The sequence below is a fragment of the Rhea pennata genome, chromosome 5, assembly GCF_028389875.1.
Source record: "Rhea pennata isolate bPtePen1 chromosome 5, bPtePen1.pri, whole genome shotgun sequence".
In the NCBI taxonomy this organism is placed as follows: Eukaryota; Metazoa; Chordata; class Aves; order Rheiformes; family Rheidae; genus Rhea; species Rhea pennata.
The window spans coordinates 3,649,957-3,670,202 of NC_084667.1; positions in this window are offsets into that span (position 1 = coordinate 3,649,957).

The following is a 20,246-nucleotide window of genomic DNA, read 5'->3' on the forward strand; positions in this document are numbered from 1 at the left end:
ATCGGTACGGTACAGTGGAAGCTGGGACTGAATTTGGAGTGTATAGACAGGATCCTATGAAAGGAAGACTGACTGGTTCTTAAAAAGCTACTTCATGAGCCTAATGTGAGAAGAAAACACCAAACTGGAACTTTGCGTAGTTGTTTCGGGGTCCTGCAAGATTTCTCCTTAATCAGTTGGGCTTCTCTCTACTGGGTAGAATCTGTGACCTGAGCCTTGTTTTGCTAATAGGAGAGTTACAGCTTTCATTGCTGTTGTTTCCCCTATTCATGCTCAGCCTTCAAATACGTTTTTAGGATTGATCTCGAATAAAAAAAATTTCGGTAGACTGGAGCAGATCAGCAGTGTATTTAATGACATCTGTATCCTCTGGAAACAGTGCATGTGCATCTGGCGCTTCTATGCAGCAGAGGGTACGACGGGGAAGCTCCCCCCGTCTTTCTAGGCGTCAGGAGAAAGTTGGAGGTGAGTTCAAGCTGCTGAAACTTCTGTGCTTCTCTCCTGCCCTTAATAGGTCCTTCATTTAAAGCCACGAACTAAGAGTTTACAGAGAAAGGGTGGTGGTAATTATGTTTCTTTTTGTTAAAACTGATGCTCAGAAATTTCTGTCCTTTTCATGCATCTCTTAAATTGGCTTTATAGTGCCTGAGCGTTTCTTAAGGGAGCATGAGTTGCTTAATTTGTATCCTGAAGAGCTAGAAACAGTTACTGTGTGGAAGAAGGAGTTAACTGAATTTGCCCCTTCTCCAACTTTAATTTTTGTTTTCCGGCTCTGTCTAGTCTCATTATAGATACACTCAGGATAATGGGGAGAAGGTAAGATGCAAGGCGGCTTGTGAAATCCTGTGTGGCGACGGGCAAGTCTGTCCTTGCTATATACGCTTAAAAGGCCTGGAAGGTGCGCTGAAATCCCCCTGAGGACGCGTGCGTCGCGTTGGCTCGGGTGCTGCGCGTCGGGAAGCTGCCGCGGGTGCGTTCGGCGTGCCGAGCGCTCGTTCGCAGCCCTGCCGCTGCTGCGTTGGTGCCGTCTGGCCGGCTAGCGAGCTTTTCTCCGCCTCAGTGGGAATAACAAATCCAAAATCAAAGTAAGGTCGTGAGTTAATCGAGTATCAATTGCTTCGAGATTGTCACATAAAAACCGCTGAACAGCCAAGCGGTTCTTTGTAAAACTGACCTAATTTAAGAAACCTGAAAGGCGAAGTAAAATACCGGTACTTCTCGAAGGTAACTTTCTCGCCCTTTTCTTACAAGGCAGGATTGAAAGGAAGCCTAGATAAACGACACTTCAGGGTTAGAAATACTCAAGTAAGTCTGTCCTCGTGCCCCCAGCTTTTAAACTCTCCTTGCAGTTCGATGGCCGCTGGGCTGGGGAGGAGGGGGAAGCAGAGAAGCGAAACGCGGCCGCTCTCCCGGGTTTTGTTTCCGCGTGGCAGGCGGCTGGGCTGCAGCTAGCGCAGGCGGCGGCGTGGCCCTCGCGAGCCGCCGGCCCCCTCGCTGCCCCGCAGAGCTCGGAGGCCGCGGGGCCGGCGCGCTCCCTCCTCCCGGGGCCGGCAGCTCTGCGCGCGCCCCGACGGAGGAGCCAACCCCGGCCGTGACACCGAAACCCCGCGGTCGCGAGCAGCTCGTAAATCGTGAAAGTGCACGTTTGTAGGCCTGAATTAAGGCAGTGTGTTGTAATCGCTGTGAGCTGCTGGCATGCGTGAAAGCAGCTCTGCCTTTCCCTGGCAGCATGACTTTCCGAGTCGTCCTCTGGCTTTTGCAGAATGCAACTATCTGAAACTGAAACCCATCAAGAACCGCTGCAGTAAATCAAGGAAGACTCTTTGGATCCACGAGGGTAGAGCAAGAACTGCCAAGCTGTTAAAATGATGGGCTGACTTTGCACAACATTGCAAATACCGTTTCAGAAAACCGTCAGATGTCTGATGTGGGCAGCCTGGCTGTCGGAGCGAGTCCCTTTTTGTAGCTTCTTCCCCACGAGCAGTGTTGGAAGGTGCTATCGATCCACGCGCGGGAAGGCTCCGCAGCGGGGCAAGCTTGAGAAATCCCGAACGCAGCCCCTTCCCTCCTCCTCATGTGTGTTCTTCTCTCCTCCTGCCTTTCTTAGGTTTCTTCTGTCTTGTTTCTGGTCGGCTGTCGCCTTTCTCCTCGCTCTCAGCAGCAGGCCAGGCCGTGGCGGCGGCGGAGGCAGGCAGCGGCTCCGTCCGAGCGTGGCGACGCTGCTGGGCCGATAAACGCGCGTTAAATGCTCTCACGGGAGATGCCTGTGCTCCTCATTTGAGAACGGATCAGGGTGGCACAGTGCTTGGGGGCAGGAAGAGGGTTGGTTTGTTTTTAAGCGCGATGTTTAAATAATTTTTTAATTCCTTCAACTCAGTGCAGCTTTCAGCGTTTAAAAAACACTTTGAAATATTTGCGTGATCCCCGAGGGCTGAGTGCCTTCTGACGGGAAGGGTTTAGCAGTGCTCTGCAGCGTGGGAGCTGGCCGGGTCGGGAGCATCCCGCTGTGCATCCCGGCTTTAACGCTCGCTCGCGGGGCTCTTCCCCATCCTCGAGACGAGGCAGAGCCCCGAGCTCCCGGTTATCCGCCCTTTTGCTTTTGCACGGAAATGGTTCGGGCGGCCCCGGCCCCCTGTCCCCAGGCCCTGGGGGCGAAGGGCTCTGCCTCTCTCCCGTAGCATTTCTGCTCAGCTGTTTTTCCCAGGATGGTGGGAGCGTGGAAGGCGGCCAGGCAAAGCTGCCAACCTGGGCTACAGCTAGCAGGGAAGGAGAAAGCTAGCACGAGACTTCACGCAAGAATTCCAAGGCGAGTATTTTCACGCGGGTCGCTGGAGGCCCCAGCTGAGCTCCGGCGGCGCTCGCCGGCAGAGCGTCTGTATGTCCATACGCAAAGTGAGACTGCGTCTCCTCGAGAGCGTACCAGGCACGTGGGCAGTGGCAGAGGAAAGGAAAGGCGGTTTGTCTCCTTACAGATGGGCCGTTGCGGTTCGTGTTGTCCGCGTGAAGGCGCAGGGGAGGCGGCTGCGCGCCCGTGGCCTGCTGGGCTATCGGTGAGCGCGCTTTTTGCGCTCGATACCTACGCTGAGCTTGTAATTGCGACCATGGAAATGCACACGTATAGCCGTTAAAAGGAACAGTTTCTGTTTTTAAAATGTCAGTACGATGACTAGCACGCAACGGAGGGAGGAGGGGAGAGGAACGTCGCTGGCAGGTTCCTGGCAAAACGTTCAGGGCGCTATGATGCACCAGACTGACCCCACGGATAAAAGACGCAAAGACGCTGGCGACACGAGAAGAGCAGTTTGGGTGGAGCTGCCAGGTTTACTTCCAAGCGCTTGAACGAAGAAACGAATACAGGAAAATTAACAATTTTTGTAGCGAGTTAAATGGAAAACTAACAAAACACGCGACGTAGCAGCTAGAAAGCAACGTAAAAGTAAGCACGATGTTGCACAGGCGCCTGCCCGATAAGGAGGGCTGGATATTGAGGAGCAGTATTCTGCACTACAGCTAACGGATGCCCGTGTATTTTATTTCAATCCTACTTAAGGTGTGCGAGTAGATGGTCTGCACAAGCTCATAAATTTTCTGGGGAATTTTGAAAGCATTTTGAACAGTAAGTAGGTCTTAATTATGAACTATCCTGGGCTAGGAAAGAGATCGCCTACACGGCACAGCACGCTAGGACGTGCATGCGCAGCAGAGGCATCTCTTCCAGGAGTCTGTGCTGCAAATAACCTTCCAGTAGCGCCCCAGAACTTCTCACAGATCCTCTCCCACTTGGACGTTTAGAAAGACCGGGTCGATGACTAGTAACCTAGGTCATGAGAGCTCTGGTCCTTCCAGGGCAAAAACCCAGCAACTAGAAAGTCTCCATCAAAACTCCCAAACAGAGCCAGGCGATGACTAGGTCAGAGTGGGAATTCAAGGATTTTGTGCTGGAAATACTGCGCATGTAAGTACAACATGCGGTGTTGCAATAGTCCGAGTCTGTAATTCTTCGGCGCTTACTGGAATTAGTAAGGATTTCCACTGCCTAGTTAAAATCTGCGTTTCGTAGACCAATTCTCTCTTTTTCAATGTCATAAAGGTGTCAGCCAGAAATTCCGAAGCGGCACGAAGATTTGCTGTGGAAGACTCCAAAATACGTACGGTTTCTGGCCCCCTTTCAGGAAGGGGCTGACCGCAGAGCACAGTACGTGTTGTCGGGCTTTTTTTTGTATTATTTTTTAATGACTCACATTTTGGACCTTATCGCTGTCTGTTTTCCAAAGCCAAACAGAAATTGCTATTTAGGTCAAACTGCTGTTTTGGTACTAATAGAAGCAGACGTTAGTTTTGTGTATGGATTTCGCAGCTATGCGTGTTTTGGAGCAAAGTTCCCTCTTTAGGCTACTGCCGACATTTAGCTGGGTCGGCGCCGCTCCGGCTTTCCGAGCGCCGCCCCGGCTGCACCGCTCGCGCGTGCCCGGTTGTAGCACGCGGCCCGAGACCTGCCTTTCCGATGTGTTTCCTCTCCTGTTTGGACAGGCTTGGAGCACCGTCGTCTTCCAGTCCCCGCCGCTGCTGCCTCCTGGCCCTTCCGGCCCTTTGCTGTTGCCCCCCGGCTCCTCTTGCCCCCCGGTTGGGTCCTGCCTCCTTGGCCCAGCTGCTGCCGGCTCTGCTGCGTCCTGCCTCTCCGCAGCGCTGGCCCCGCTCCCTGGGCTCTCGCATTGGGACTTCTAAAGATAAATCTAAAAACCTACTTACACACAAATTTCAGATCCTGAGCTACAGCCAAAGGTGTAGGCTGAGGGAGAAAGTAGGAAAAAATGGCTTTAAGCTGCCTTTGAAGTTCTTCCGTATCTGTGTTGTTTTGTTTGCTCTAATGAAAAACACTTCAACTTGCAGAATAGCCAAATTTTGTGCTGGTTGGTAGTCATCCCAAAGGTCTCTTCTGCAAGCTTGGGTCTAGGAGGCCAAGGGCAGCTTTTAGGGCTACTATTTTCTTCCCTCCCACGCTGTCAGGTAAGAGGAGTCCCAAAACGACTGGTTGTTTAGTTCAGAGAGGGCTCTGCATGCTGGAGCAGCACGAATGAGCATTGCATGAGAACGGGATTAATTTTTGCTTGCACTGATGGCAGGGTGGCTTCTGTGAAATTTTCTAATCCTTTCCAAATTGATCCTTTTCTTACAGTACATATGACATGGCCCAACACTGCTGTCCTTTTTGTCTGAGCTGCCTTTCTTGCTCTCTGTCCTTTTTCTGCTGTTTTTGGGGGGTGGATATCAGGGAGGGGGCAACTATTTTGCCCAGACTCTGTATGCAGAGCAATTGATGCCACCCTGAACCCTCTCTGGTAGCAGAAGGACGTTCTTACACGTTCTACTATTTTTTTTCTTCTTACCACTCATCGGTTTGATATTCATGCTCTGAATTAACAGAAGTTAGTTGCAGCACCCACGTTTCATCGTAACCGTACATATGGTTCAGCTCACGCGACTGTCGGGGACAAGTTTTTATTTAGGAGCTAGAAAGGAGCATCTTCGTGAGGCTTGCAGCGGGACCCCCGCGCGCTGCGCCGCGGGCATTGCCGCCGGCCGGGCGAGCGGGTTTGCTGCGAGCCGGGAGATCACCCAGCGCGGCCCCGCGTCAAAGCCCTCCAGGGGCCGTGAAATCTCCTACGCCCCGCGCTTCGCTTCGAGCAAAGCTTTCACCGTGGCGGGACCGCGACGGGCGTGAAGAAGTTGCCCCGGCGAGGACGCCGCGGGAGGTCCCGGCAAACCGGCGGCGATGGCGAGACGTTACCTTCTCCCCTCCGTCGCGGCAGCGGCGGTGGCCCCGGCTGAGTGAAGCTGTGGCAGAAGTTTGCCCCCAGAAAAGCCCATGGAAACTCTGCCCGTAGGCCCGGGATGAGTAATTATCGTGAAGGCACCTGCTAACGAGCGTGTTGCTGCATCCTCCCTGCGCTCATCGTCGTCGCTTCCCTCGGCCGAGCAGAGGCCGGTCGGAAACTCCGCTGCCTGGGGCCGAGAGCGGGTTGGGGATGTGGTTATCTGCCTCCCCCTCGGCTCGGCGCTCCCTCGCAGAGGCTAGAAAACAGCGAGGATGTGGTTTCCCAGGTCTGAATCATGGCGCTTCCCCCCCCCCCCCGATACGCTTATCTGCCGTAATTAAGAAATTCCAGCCTGGTACCGAGGCCGTGTCTGGTCTCGGGCTCGGTGGGCCTTGACGCTAGCTGCTTACGTTTCAGCACTAGCCAGAGTAACTGTATGTATAACCAAAAAAGTAAGTTTTTTTTGTTTTTTTTTTTTTTTAAATTAACGGTCCTGCTAAACTGACGCTAACTCAGAGGCTCGCGTTTCCTCGCCGCGGAGCCGCCGGGGCTGCGCCGAGCTTCCCGCGACGCCCGGCGAGCGCGGGCCGAGGTGTCCCCGCAGCCCGCTCGCCGCTGGCTGAAGCCTTCGGGCGGCGGGCGAGAGGCGCAGCCGAGGTCCCCTCGAGCCCTCCCCGTACCCCAGGACGCGCGAACGCGACGGGAAAGGAGCTTGGGAAAACCTGGCGGCTGCCGGCCGCAGAAGTGCAGCTTCGCGGTAATTAAAACTGAACTTTGCCAAGCACCTTCACCCAAAACGGGTTTTGGGGGGATTCTTAGCTTCCATAAACTGCTTTGGCCCGCTCGCTGTCGCGGGTCGGGACCAATCTGCCCCGCCAGGGACAAGGGAAAAGCCTGAGGTCTCGCCTTTACCGCCACGAAACGCACCGAGAACTGAGCCGGGACAGAAAACTCCCCAAAATCACCTCTTTAACGAAGCGCTTTCCAAGGCTGGTGGACTCTGCTGCCACTAGAAAGCCTCTGTTAATCCTGCCGAGCATCTGCAGCGAATAACCTCCTCCTCCCCCTTCCGCCTTGCTGCCAGGAACGGCTTACAAACGCTCAGCTGAAAACTCAGCCAAATTTTGCTTTCAAGCACGCTGTTGTAAATACGGAATATTTCTACTGATTTGGGTAGGGTTGCTCCAGATTCACGCGGGCCTAGAAGCAAGCTGGGTTTTTCCCGGGTCTTCCCCAGCGAGCGCTGCCCTGGCCGGCCCCGGCGTCGGATGGAGACAAGTGCTTGAGCGGAGTTTGCCGTCGCTCGACGAGTCGTTATAGACAGGTCGGAGCGAACGTTTCTCCACGAAGCAAGCCGGTCAGCAGGCTCCGGGCTCCGTTCCCCGATGCGGTTTACAGGAAATAACGGCGCGTTAGCTGCCGCGAACCCCCCTCCCGGCGCAGGCGTAATTGCTTCCAGCTTGCTGATCGTTGCAGCTTTCCCTCGCTGATAGAGCGGGAAGGGAAATAAAAATATCTCCATAGGCTGGGCCAAATCCTCATCTGGTACAAATCGCCATAGCTCCATCAAAGTCAGTAAAACTGTGTTGATTTACACCAGCTGACGCGCTGTAATTTTCTACTCGCTCTGGGAACTAAAACCGCGCGCGGCGGCGGGAACCGGCATTTTCGGGAGTCGGGCGCACGCCCTCCCTTCGCCCGCTGGACGTGTTTCGCTCCGATAGCTCCTCCGGGGCCTTTGCGGCCCCCGCTCCCAGCGCGGAGCGGGGATGGGGACGAAGGTGTCTTGCTCCCCGTCCACGCGGGAGAGAGGAAAGAGCTCGCGAAAGCGGAGAAATCCGAGGGGAAAAATCCCTCCGCCGGCGCTGCCAGCCTGCTGCGCGCCCGACGCTCGCCCGAACCAAACGATCAGCAATTTTTCTGCCCAGGACTGACCGTGTAGTGAGCTGCTGTTACGGGTCGAGGTTCTTAATTCGCGTGTAATAAAACACAGCGGGACTCGCTGCCGCCGGGGCAGCTGCCGGGACGTGCTCGGGCCCCTCGGGTCTCGCTCCGGGGGATTCGTGGGGCTCCCGCTTTGTGTCTCGTGCCGATCCCAAGGGCACAGGGACGTTCGAAGATAGAGCTTTCTGCTTCCCTCCCTGGGGTCTCCGCATCTTGGTGGGGTACGTTATCTAAGAAACAACTGGTTTTTCCCAAAACTCAACTTTTTTTTTTTTTTTTTAATGGGATGGTGTGTATTCAGGAATTCTTGATAATTTCACAACTATCCTGAAAATCTGAACAGCTCTTTATAGTAAATGCTGAAACAGTTTTGCATTGACTCATCAAGGAAAATTTTTTATTAATTCGTGATATAGCAGCATCTACTCAGCAGCTGGTATTTTGTTAAAGTTAATGGTGATGTTCGTGTGAGTGTGTGCTTGCAGGAGCACAGCCTTTAATTTCCAATTTCCTTTTTTTTAATATTACAGCAGATTTATGAAATGCAAGTGTGATGCCGTTTGAGAACAACTTAGAAAACAACAAATGCAACATAGCACGTATTCCAATATTAAGGTGTAATGGAAAACTGCAGTAGTACACACATCGAAATGATTTCCTGCAAAACGCAGGCAAGACTAAGCTCACTTTAAAATGCATATTCAATTATTTTGAATAACATATTGAAAATCGGGCGGCAAAGTCTGGAATTCACTTGCAGTTGCTGAATTAGATTCTAGCCACACATTTGGGTCTCTGCTTTAATATACGATTTTAATCCATAGGTAGGACTGAAATGCATTCAGATTCCACTGTAAAGCTTTTTGTGATAAAACCTGCAATTTTCCTTATCGTAGTTGGTAATGAAGGCGAAAGGGCCTGTTGCCCGGCTCGCGTTCTTCCAGAGTGCTGAAATAGGAAGCACGCGGGCAAACTGCGGCTGGGCACGACTCCCTTCGCCCGCGTGGGGCTGCGCTTGTTTGTCCGAAGCCAAATTGGGCAGATAATTCTGCGTTCTGTGCCTCAGCGGTGGATTGTGAGGTCCTGAAGCGTTCTTATTTGGACAAGATAAGATCACAAACGAGTGAAAACATGTGTGGGCTGAAAAATCGATAGGTTTCAAAGCAACGGTTGAGAAACAAATTATTCCTGTATTAATATGCTGAAAGTTAGATTTAGGGATTCTGCTGTAGCCCGTGGTATTACTAACATCTGAAGCAGCGTTATAAGGCATTAGAGCTAGATGTTAATCATGGCATCACCCAGCAAGGAGGGACTCAAAAAGGCTGACGAGGGTAAACTGAGCATTGGAGGGGGTTCAGTTTCCCATTCTTTGCATACTAATTAGACCTGAAAAACTGGAGAATTTTAGTCGATCGTGCGGAGATCCGCCCTTTCCACTTACCCTGATTTTTTGCAATGTTTTAGTTGAATTATCCAGAATAGGTGCTCTCTAGTTAAGACATTTCTATTTTTCAATTCAAGACTCAACCCCAGTGTTGCTGAAGAGTGGAAAAATTCCCTCTAACTCGACCACACTCAGACCTATACCATCCCCAGCGTGAGAAAGCCATTAATAACTAGCTTATACCAAGCAAAGTCTATTCTGTCCGTGATGACACATCTTAAAAATAGTTTCCTCTGACTGAGATCTATGTTTCTGTACTGAATTACTTGCTGGGAGTCACTCTTTGAGTTAACTTCCTGATGCACCTACTACTGCAAAGCTGGCTATGGCAGTCCAACCCTGAGTCGTGTTTCTGATAGATAAGAATGTGCTTAAAGTAATACTAGCAATTTATTTTTCTCAATGATCTAAATTATTCTTGGACTAGGAATTCTTGGAAGCTGCTGTGTGTTCAACAAGCTGAAAAGGGCAGCGTGAACACTAACGTGGTAATGCTAATAGAGAGTATCCTGTAGAAACCTAAAATAAGGAAAACAGTTTTGAAATTGGGCTGGGAAAAAGAACAACGTAAAATTCAGTTTGTAGAGATAACATTCATGTACCACTTACTTTCCTTGCAGACTGTCAACATGGGGAGTCAGCTGAATCTTTTGGTGCATAATCTTTTTGCTTATCTTTCCATGAGCCAAAGTTCACTCAAAGTGATAAGGTGACGGAGCGAATTGGGAGAGGGTAAGTGCCAAAATGATAAAAAGGGTACTTTCAAGCAGATACCTTTTTAAGTTTTAAGTTTTTTGGTTGCTGGGTTTTCAGTGTTGTCACAGCCTGTCCTTTCAAAGATGGTCCTGATGAAAACCCTTCTCTGGTACAGGGTTTCATGCACCTGCAGAAGCAGAGCGGGCAGGAGGTGACATCCCGTAACGCCAGTGGAGCAGCTCTAAACGAGCTGAAATCAGCATCTCTTTCACATGTCCTTGATCTAGTGCCTTCCTAGTTGGACCTGACTCCTCTTTGGAGAACCCGAGCTGGGGCTTGGCTTTGCTGAGCACACCTGGCAGCTGATGGGGTCTCCAGGTGGGAGCTTGTGCATCACCTACCGTGCTTTTCAAAAGGCTGCGAAGCTCTCGCTGCAGCGCTGGGGCTGCTTACTGTGCTGGCAGCTGAATCCAGCAGCGGGAGGGTGTAATGCCCTCGTTTTCCTCGTAACTGGCCTTAACTATCTCGGAGGAGCACCTTGAGTGTTCCTCCCATTGCAGACCAGATAGAAGGGCAAAATACCATTTTCTTCCTAGCTTTAGAAGTTATTATCCGAGTCTTGGAATTAGCGCTTCCGTTCGGAGGACAGAGAGCCAGCTGTGCCCCATCCTCCAAAGCCTTTGCAAATAGACATCAATTCCTTTGCCCCAAACCGTGCGCTCGGCCCTCAGGTCCGTTCTGGGGCTCTTCCTGCTGTTCCGGCTCCTGGAGCGCAAGACCCACTCGGCCCCAGGATTTGCAGAGAGCTGTAAAAGGGCAAAGGTTTGGCAGGACTCTAGGCAACGGGAACACAACAAAATTTCCGTCCCCTTGCTCTAGGCAACTGCCAAGCAGAGGGTTGTTGTTGTTGTTTTTTCTTTTCTCTTGGAGGCAGTGACTTTGCTCTTAATTCATGCACATCGACCTGGGAAAATCACACTTACGGCTCAGGCTGGTTGTTGCTCAGGCCTGCATATCCAGCCCGTCGCTCTGGACAGCGGGTACCGCGCTGTTTCCAGAGCTAGCACAGTGCGAGGCACATCGCCGCATACCCTCTGGTTGGCCGGAAAAGAGAGCGAGTAGCGCAGCCAGCTGTATAAATATGACTGTCAACAGATTAAAGCCTTTTCATGTTGATTATTAACAGTTTTCAGCACTGTAAAATGTTGACTCTTTTTTATTACTCTGCAAATTCTCGTTACTTGCTCACTAGACAGAAGCTTGAGAACCTGTTTGTACGAAGCAAGCGGCGGGAGCTCTAAGCTGCCTCCAGATTGGAGGCCAAGAGAAACCGAATGTGGCTGGACCATAGCAGCAGACATAAAAAATAAGTTTTCATTGCTGATTGTATCTCCAAAGATGAAGATTAAAAAAAAAAAAAAAGAAAAGAAAGAAAATGAAAAAGAGGAAAATAAAGGAAAGGGAAGGGGAACATTTTGTTTCTGCAGCTTGGGGTTCGTGCTGTCGTTTGAAGAAGGCACGAGCTCCTCCTGGCCCGGTGGGAGCGCTCCCGCGGCAGCGAGGCAGCACGCGCGGCCGGGCCGCCCCGTTCTTTGCGTACGTCCTGGGAGCCAGGGCTCAGAAACGGAGAGACACAGGTTGTCTCCGTGGGTCTATGCCCCGCGGAGCTGTGCCAGGAGAAGTGAAAATATTTATGGCTGGAGCAGTTAAGCTGGCTCTAGAGCCGTTTTGAACTACTGGAGTAGTGCCAAGGGTCTGGCTCAACCGATAGATTTTGTTTTCCAGTTGCGTAAGAGTAAGTAACCGGCAAGACTTGATTCTTTTTTTGCACAATGGTTAAATTCAGATAGGATTATTTAAATAGCAATTTTAATAGGACGCATGTAAGCATGTTTCACTTTACCTTAATTGCCCTCCCTAGATGCTGCATCGCGGCCTGTAGGACCTCAGGATCTCATCACGCAGCTGCTCGGTGCTTTGGCACAGCAAACACCGCCGAAGCTCCCAAAGTCCTGCCCAGCAGTGAGCTCGTTTGTGTGTATTCACTTATTCCTTTCGAAAAACTATAGATCAGATTGATTCCCTGATGTAAAACCGGTGACCATAGCCCGTAGTGTTCTTTGTTAGGAAAAAGCATTAGGTTTCATAATAATCCGAAGAGTAATTTTAAAATGATTGAGCTTATGCTTTCCTACTTCTGGGTACTTTTTCATTTTACTGCTCACTATACTTCTGTTTGCTTTAGAAGTGTAAGCACACTGAAGAGCTGTTCTTCTCAGGCCTTTTGCAAAGGCATTGGAATGTGTTGTAGAGGAGAAAATACCTCTGTCTTGAAACACATTGCAGTTGACTTTCACTACCTAAAAGGGATTAATAATATTATACTTGAGTGTAAAGAAAATAGTCAGCTCATAGGGCTGGATTTTGAGCTTTATTACTACTGTAGGAGGAAAGCATTTCAGATACTTCAAGGCAAATCTCCTTTTGTGGGAGCAGCATATACTGGCACCAGGACTCTGATATAGTTAGTCTGCACAGCCTAACAAAAGGACAAAAGGAGCTTAATTCCAATTAATGCTAAGATTAGTCTACATACAAAACTTGCACTGGCTCATATAGAATCACTTTTTACACCTAATTAACTGAATACTCTTAAAACCCTGTGTTAATGTGCTAATATAACTTTTACACCTTGTTTCGACTTCTTCCCACATAAAGGTTCACACTGCTGTAACTAAAGTGATCCCAAAACAACTCTAGTTAAACTAGTTTATGGCCTTGTCTACATGCAGGGCTAATGATATACCTAAGAGCAGAATTTGGGCGTAGACTGTAAAGAAAAAGAGGACTCAGAAAAGTTCCCTCCTTCATTCCGTAACACTGTGAAACCAAAATAATTTACAGGACTTTTATCCTACCCTAAATATTTATGAATGCATAGTTCATAAAAAAAACTGGGGGTGAAGAAGGGACAGACCGAACTTTACAACGAAGCACAGTCATATACACAAGGTCGGTACGCTATAGAAATGTTGAAGACTAGTTACATATATTACTTCTGGTTTAACTTAAGAAAGAAGGACCAAATGCTCCACAACGTTTTCTTGTTCAACTCCCATTGGAGCTAATTACATTTTATGACTCTCAGCCTAAGGACCCCTTAATTTCTGAGAGGTTTTATTTGCCTTGTGCATTGATACGAGGCTGGTGGCCTGAAGGACTCAAGGTCCCGTGCGGCCTGATGGACGGACGTCCCTGTGCCCTCGCCCCCGGGCGCCCGGAGGGAGCGACAAGAAGATGGCCCGAGGTCCAATATCTCCGCGGAAGGCAGGAGACCCCCGTGCGCAGGTTCCCACCGGTGCGCAGGCACCGCAGCGGTGCCTCAATCATTAAAAAAAAGTCTGGTTTATAAGAATTCCAAGCTTTTTTAATGCTCATCCTAATCACTGAGGCAAAACACGTAATTCTTGAAAATCTTTTCCTTCCAGTTCCCACAGTTAGCAGTGCTAACACTGACATGTCAGCCTTTTCAGCTAATATATGCCTGGAAATGGTAATACGTGCCTAAAGCTAAAATATCAAAAGACTGCACCAAGTTCTCTGGAATTAGTTACTCATTAATATAGTTTGACTAAGTTTTGCTAGCTGGAAGAACATAATTTCTGTTTGCTTTTGCAAAGTAGTTTAAAAAAAAAAGCTACAACTTTTTATACCAACATTTTATAAGAACATTAAAAAGGCTTCATATTTGTTGGCTTCAGAACTCAGCTATAATCAAAGGCTGTTGTGGAACTCACTGAGAATTTGACCATTTACACAAACCTGAGCTTTGTTTTCTGGCATACCTTTTCCAGTCCTCTTCCTGATTTTTACAACAAATTGTCCTCCTGCCAGAAGATCCTTTAATATTGCATGGATAAAGCATTATTTGTGGGTGGGGGGGGGGAAGTGTTTTATTATGTCAGCCATTAAACATTTTTATCCAAACATGGGTACATGCAGTATGCACAAGATAATGCTGAGGTTGTAACTCCTTTTTGCTGCTAAATTCTCAGTTGCCCTAACAGGCAAAAAAAAACCCTGAAAATTGAGGTCATGCATATGCCTTGCATAGTTATAAACCTATATACAAGGCAGGAAATTCTCTCACTAAACTTTAATTTTGTCTCAGACGCACAACACACCCACTCACAAGCGTACAAAAAAGGAAAACAAAAATCAAGGTAGCTAAGGAGAGTGATGGGAGGGCGTAAGCTTTTCTCGAACTGATGTGCTTGTTAGAAGCGATTGTTTGGCATTTTTTGATATTTCAGGTTTACCTCTCTGGTATCTAAATTGCTAACCACATATTACAGTGCTTTATCAGGCAAAATTCACAGTGGGGGATCAGCTTTCCTTTTTCCCTGTTAAGACTCTTATTGACGTTAGCAGCAGGCGCCTACCTAGGTAAGGTGTAAAAGAGCTGTTTTGCAGCTCTTCATCCTTTTTCTCATTACTAGTTGCATTTCTGTCACTGGACATCAGATGAGTAAGCGGTGCTCAGAAACTGAAAGGGGTTTTTAAACAGGGCATCTAACCAGTTACATCCAGGAGGGATTAGGCAGAAATGTAGGTGGATTTTTTTTTTTTTTTTTCCCTGAAGGAAGTTTATAGTTAAAGTAACTCTCTGCTTTGCTGGGGACAAGGGGGACAGGTATGTCTGTTTTAACGATTGATTACAGTCTTTGCCTATAAACCTAGATTTACATATAATTTTTGATGACAGTTTGTAATTATGATAACGAGGGTGAAAATAAAACAACGCCAAACGTGTGCATTCAGAAGACTAAATGCATCAGTAAAAGGCATTCCCATATGACAATAAACTATACAGATAGAAGCATTTTTATAAAATTACATCTATGTCCATACTGTGGTGTTGTAGTGAATGAGATCTCAAATACTGTAACATCTGTATCTCAATGTGATCTTGGGACTGTAAATTTTGTCCATGCCTTTTGTTTATGAACCTCCTGGATGACTGGCAATCACTAAGAAAATAATTTTTGGTTCTTAATTAACAAGTAACTATAGCAATTTCTTTTTATCAAATGTTGCACTGAATTGCTACTAAAACCAACAAAGGTTTAAATTGACTAAAGATATATTTTTTTCTTCCTTGCTATGAATGTTTGTATCCTTAGCAACTACACTATAACAATCCTGCTAACTTTCTAGCTGTCCTAAGTCTTCCGAAGTAGGCAAGACCAAAACATGCACTGGATTTTTCAACTTTTAAGTTGTTTTTCCTTTAGTTCTGCTCTACATGCATGATCTCTATACAGACAGACACATGTGCCTGACTTCTAGGGCATGCAGAAATTCCATCAATATCTCAATTTCTCTTCTGTTTGCAGAATCATCATCCAGGCTGTGGCTAGCAGGAGTCCTCCTTTCAGAGGAGACTTCTGAGCATGGCATCCCCCTGCGCAATGTATTCTGTGGCTGGGATGTGCGCGGGACGACGGGCTGCGTGCCAGCTTTAGCGCTCAACACACCAGGCTCGGAGCGTTGTGCCAGCACCGTGCTGCCACAAGCCGTCGGGGAAAGGAGAGAGGCTCCAGCAGTGTCCTGCAAAAGCGTTAAATCTAAAGCGTAGGTTATTTTGCTCGCCCTGGGCCAGATGTCATTTACTCCTGAATGGTGGCTGAAGGGGCGGCTGGTATCCATGCGCGCACGTGAGCGACGTGGCAGGGTTTGCTCCTTGCACTGGTGTCTCCCACTGGTAGCGTGAGCCACGTCGGATGGGGGGACACCCAGAGTCCCAGTCTAGCCCAGCTGGGGCTCAGGCAGTCCTTGCTTCCTCCAGTCTGCACTTACTTGGCGTGCACCATCAGAATAGTGCCTAAATAGTTACCTTGTTGCCTCATCCTTCCTAAAGCCCTGTGTGAGATATGAGCAGCAAGAGAGAGGAAAATACGGTGGGGGCCAAAGTAGTCTGGTATGAAATGGAAGAGATAAATCAGGACACTAGTCAGAGTGGTGAGTCATTACCTTTGTCAAATGGATGACTCAAAGAAAATCCGGCACGCTGTATATCTGAGCAGAATTAAGTGTTTCAGCTTGGACCATCACCGTGATCTTTGACTAAATAACGAGGATCAGCTATTGGCCCCTTCTGTTCATGTGCTCCTGAATAGCGACTACGCAGCGTGGGATGACTTTCAATATGCAAACAGATTTAGCTCATCTCAATGTTACTGAAAAAAATGTCGGGACTGTTTAGCCATATAACAAAATCATAAAGTAATGCAACATTCTTGAAATTATTAGTTCTACTCAGCAGCTGGACAGAGATGTGTTCACTATCATTAATCCACATAAGGTCAATGCAACATCTTAGTAAACGCTACATTAATATTTTACAGTTCTAGAGTTTGTAATTTAAATTCAAGTGCAGAAAGAATATCTTATTTGGATCTAGATCTCAAGTAGGTTGAGGCAAAATACCTTTATCAGTGAAGATGTGCATTTACAGCAAAAGATAGCAAATTCACCTATAATTCATTTAAAATGATTCATCATTCATCCCAAATATTGGTTAGCAAAGAGAGATCAGCATATTTTAGTGTCAGACAATTACAGTAGTGTCAATATGCTGTGTCCTATGCATTACAACTGAAAATAGGGAAATGCAGTACCAATCCTCTCAAAAGTTTAAGCTGGTTTCACAGACATTATTAGGAAATGAATAGCAGTTTCACAACATCATTTTATCATTTTGTAATCAGGTCAGAGGCCAATCATACATGGTCATAGCTGCCGAGTAGATGAGGTCAGAGTTCCTCCTCACTGTATAAGGTTATCAGTTCAAATAGCCTTAATAGCTTTTTTCTGAGAGGGAAAAAGTAGGATATGATTAAAGTTAACCTTAAAGGAATATATCTCTTCATTTCTGGAGATGCATGGGAATTAAGCATGCAATATCCATTAAATGCAGTGAGGACTGCATGCCTGAATCATATTAAATGGTGAAATGGTGAAAAAAAAAAGTGAAGGACACAGAATAACTCTTTCTGTAGAATAACTCTGACGATACAGGAAACATCATCATAGTCCCACAGGACTTTGTTGAGGATGGGCCCTGTTGTATTACGTGGTATTTAACCTTAACAGTAGACAGAGTCGTCTCTGGCCACGACTCATTGATCCCCTAATGTGTTATAGTAAAAGAACCAAAGATTGGGTCTGCATTTGCAGCTGTGGTATAGCTGAGATAAGACAACTGAGAAACTAAACCACTTTTAAAATAACAAAAATTCATTCAATGTAGGGCTTGATTCTTTATTTCTTCCTTTATTTGTGACTCATATGAAAGCAGCAAGTGTTGAATGCATCCAGCAACTGCAGAATAAGGAACCTACTATCCTTGTGATTACAGAACCGCTTTAAAAACATATTGAAATACAACTGAGCTAAAATGAAACAAAAAAGAAAGATGTTGTGAAAAATTATCTGTGTATCTCTTCCTTTTTTGACTGAAGTATGTTATTTATAAGTGACTATGTTATTAAAAACTGAGCATAGTGCTTTATAGCCAGTAAAAGACAATAGACCAAACGTCTACACACAGCTGGAGGTTATTGATAAAACCAGCACATTGTCTTTGCTCACAGAGTTTAAAGTCTAAATAAAGATATACGATCAAAGGAGCGAATGCGCGGCAAGGTGGCAGAGAAAGGGCAAAAGGTGTATAAAAGCTATATCAGTAAGTTGTAAAATGCATATTCAGATATTAAGGTGTTTTTGCTGTGTGCCTTACCCTTTAAAAAGTAATCTATGGTTTGCTTGCTTTATGGAAGTAAAATATATCCAAAACAGCATTCAGAAATAAAAGCGGTGATACTATCCCCAAAATAGTCTACTTGGTGCATTAAAATGAGTCGACGCTCACACATATTTGTTATTCTTTTCCTCTCCCTTCGAATGTTCTTCAGTCGGCAGAGAAAAGGATTGAGATTATTGGTATTATGGATATCAGCGTATTGGAATTACGCCTCATTGTCATTTGTCTGAACAACTCACTAGCGATGTATCATTTACACAAATTAGTTCATTTTTCAAGTTGGTCTTTTCAAACATATGTTTTTTACAAAAATTAGCATTGTAAATCTAAAGTCTCATTCCAAGTCCAATGAAGTTCTTGGAAAAATTTTCTCTGACTTCAGCAAGACCTTGAAGTCAGGGGTCTGAGAGAACAGAGTGGCAACTTCGGGGGAAAAAATAAAACCAGGTAGGCAAGTCGCTAAACATCCTCTACAAAAAACTCTCTCTTGATTGCACGATAATACAGGTAAAATAGATTGAGTAAAACCTGTACTTTTATATGGTTCCAAGTGTATGGTTTGGCTAAATATTAGTTATTCCAATATAAAGTTAAGTGTGAATTTAAAGTGGCAAAACTATACTAAAATGATTCCATGTGTTCCACTTGTTCCAGAAAAAGAATAGTCACATATGGAATTATTTGGTAATGGTCGATCTGAATAGATATTCCGGAATATCTCTTTGTAAATCAGCTCTTGGTGGGTTAACAACAGGAAGATAAGGATAGCACAAGGAAAAAAATCTTTGATAAAGCAAAGAGCAAGTGAAAAGAAATTAAAAATGAGGGGAATTGTGGAGAGCTTTGAAGGACCAGTTTGGGGTTTGTCCTGAGCCTGGGCCAACGGCGTTCCTAGGAAATTGTTCCACTGTTATAAAGCAAAGAGCCCAAGTATTTTGTAAGATTTTATGTTCACAGTACAACTGTTTTTAAAGTTCTATGAATGAAACCTTCAACTTCACTGGCTAGAGAATTCCATTTAGTTAGCTATCAGTGTATGAACCGTATTAAAAAAAAAACAATTTGTTTTTTGCCACTTTGTTAAATCAGTGGCAATCAGTTAAATCAGTTTCTTGTATCAAAACAATTTTTCAGTGATATGTTCAAAAGGAGAAATTATTATAGCAATTAAATATAGTGTAACAAATACAATAAATATTTCCATGGAAGAAAAGTATATTCTTTCAGATTTCTCAGAATTAATTTCCATTGAAATCTCTATGCCATTTGGTCGACATTAGCCAGTATCAATAAATATTGTTCTTGTTCCTGATGACCTTACTGGGAGCAGAATCAGAACCTGAACTAGTGTTTTTTAAAGCACAGAGCTGAATTCAGAAATGAAAACTAAATGAACTGCTCCTCTGTACCCTAAGAATATAAAAACATAATGCAACCCTATTACTCAACAAGGATCTGTTCCTTGGAAAACCACTGAGAAAATAATGAGGAGGGAAGAAAAGAGGAGGAGGAAAAGGTGAGAAGAAAAGAGAAAGAGGGCAAGAGAGCAAAAAAGGAAAGGGGGTTTGCTTTTGATGTCACAGTTCTAACAACTCATGCATTTTTCATGGATACCAACTAGTTCTAAAGTAATGCCGCAATGACAATCCAAGTATAAAAAAAAATCAGGCAAGTTTTCAGATATCATGATACAAGCTTAAAAATAATGACTTCTTAAAAAAAAATAAACTAAGGGCTTTTATTTCCCTTGTGATTTATGAGCCTTGCAGGTTCACATATTCAAACTTTTCTCTCAAACTTGAGATAGAGAAATGTAATTGTTTTTAATGAAAACTGAGGTTTCCATTTAATCACATCTGCTGAAGAGCAAAAGCTTAAGGAAAAAAAGCTAAATGTTGCAAAACTTGCCCTGTAATGGTGGAGTTGGCAACACTAAATGTCACAGTCATAGCATACTGTATGGCTTTGATGCAAAACGAACTAAAAATTACAAGAAGTGTTAGATACATTAAAAAAGAATTAACTAAACGTGTGCTTATGCTCTTTGCTAGAAACTAACTTAAAACTGAAAGTGAAGGCAACTCACAAATGAAAATAAACTGGTAGAAATTAGAGCAACTTGTGCATTACCTGTTTTGTATCTCAGGCGTAGTATTTTGTGAACTGAACTGGAAGAAAGGAGCATTAGCAGTTGTCAGTGCTCTTGATTAAAACCTGACCACTTTTTAAGCAAAGTAATTCAACAGTTTGAGTGTAAACGTTCGTTTTGGTCCCGCAGGGTGCAGTAATGCAGATCACTGCCTTTATGGCACCGATGAAAACAACCTATGCGCAGGTGCAGGAGACAGCACAGGACCTTTTATTTACATGAACGTAATTTTAAGTTGTAAACTTTTATTTAGCTACCGGCCTTCAGATGTGTTTCACGGGAATAACTGTACAGAGTGACCAGTTATTTTGTGTGTTTGCAGGTCTGGACATGACATGATGAAGCAGAAGAGATTTGTGTGTGTGTGTG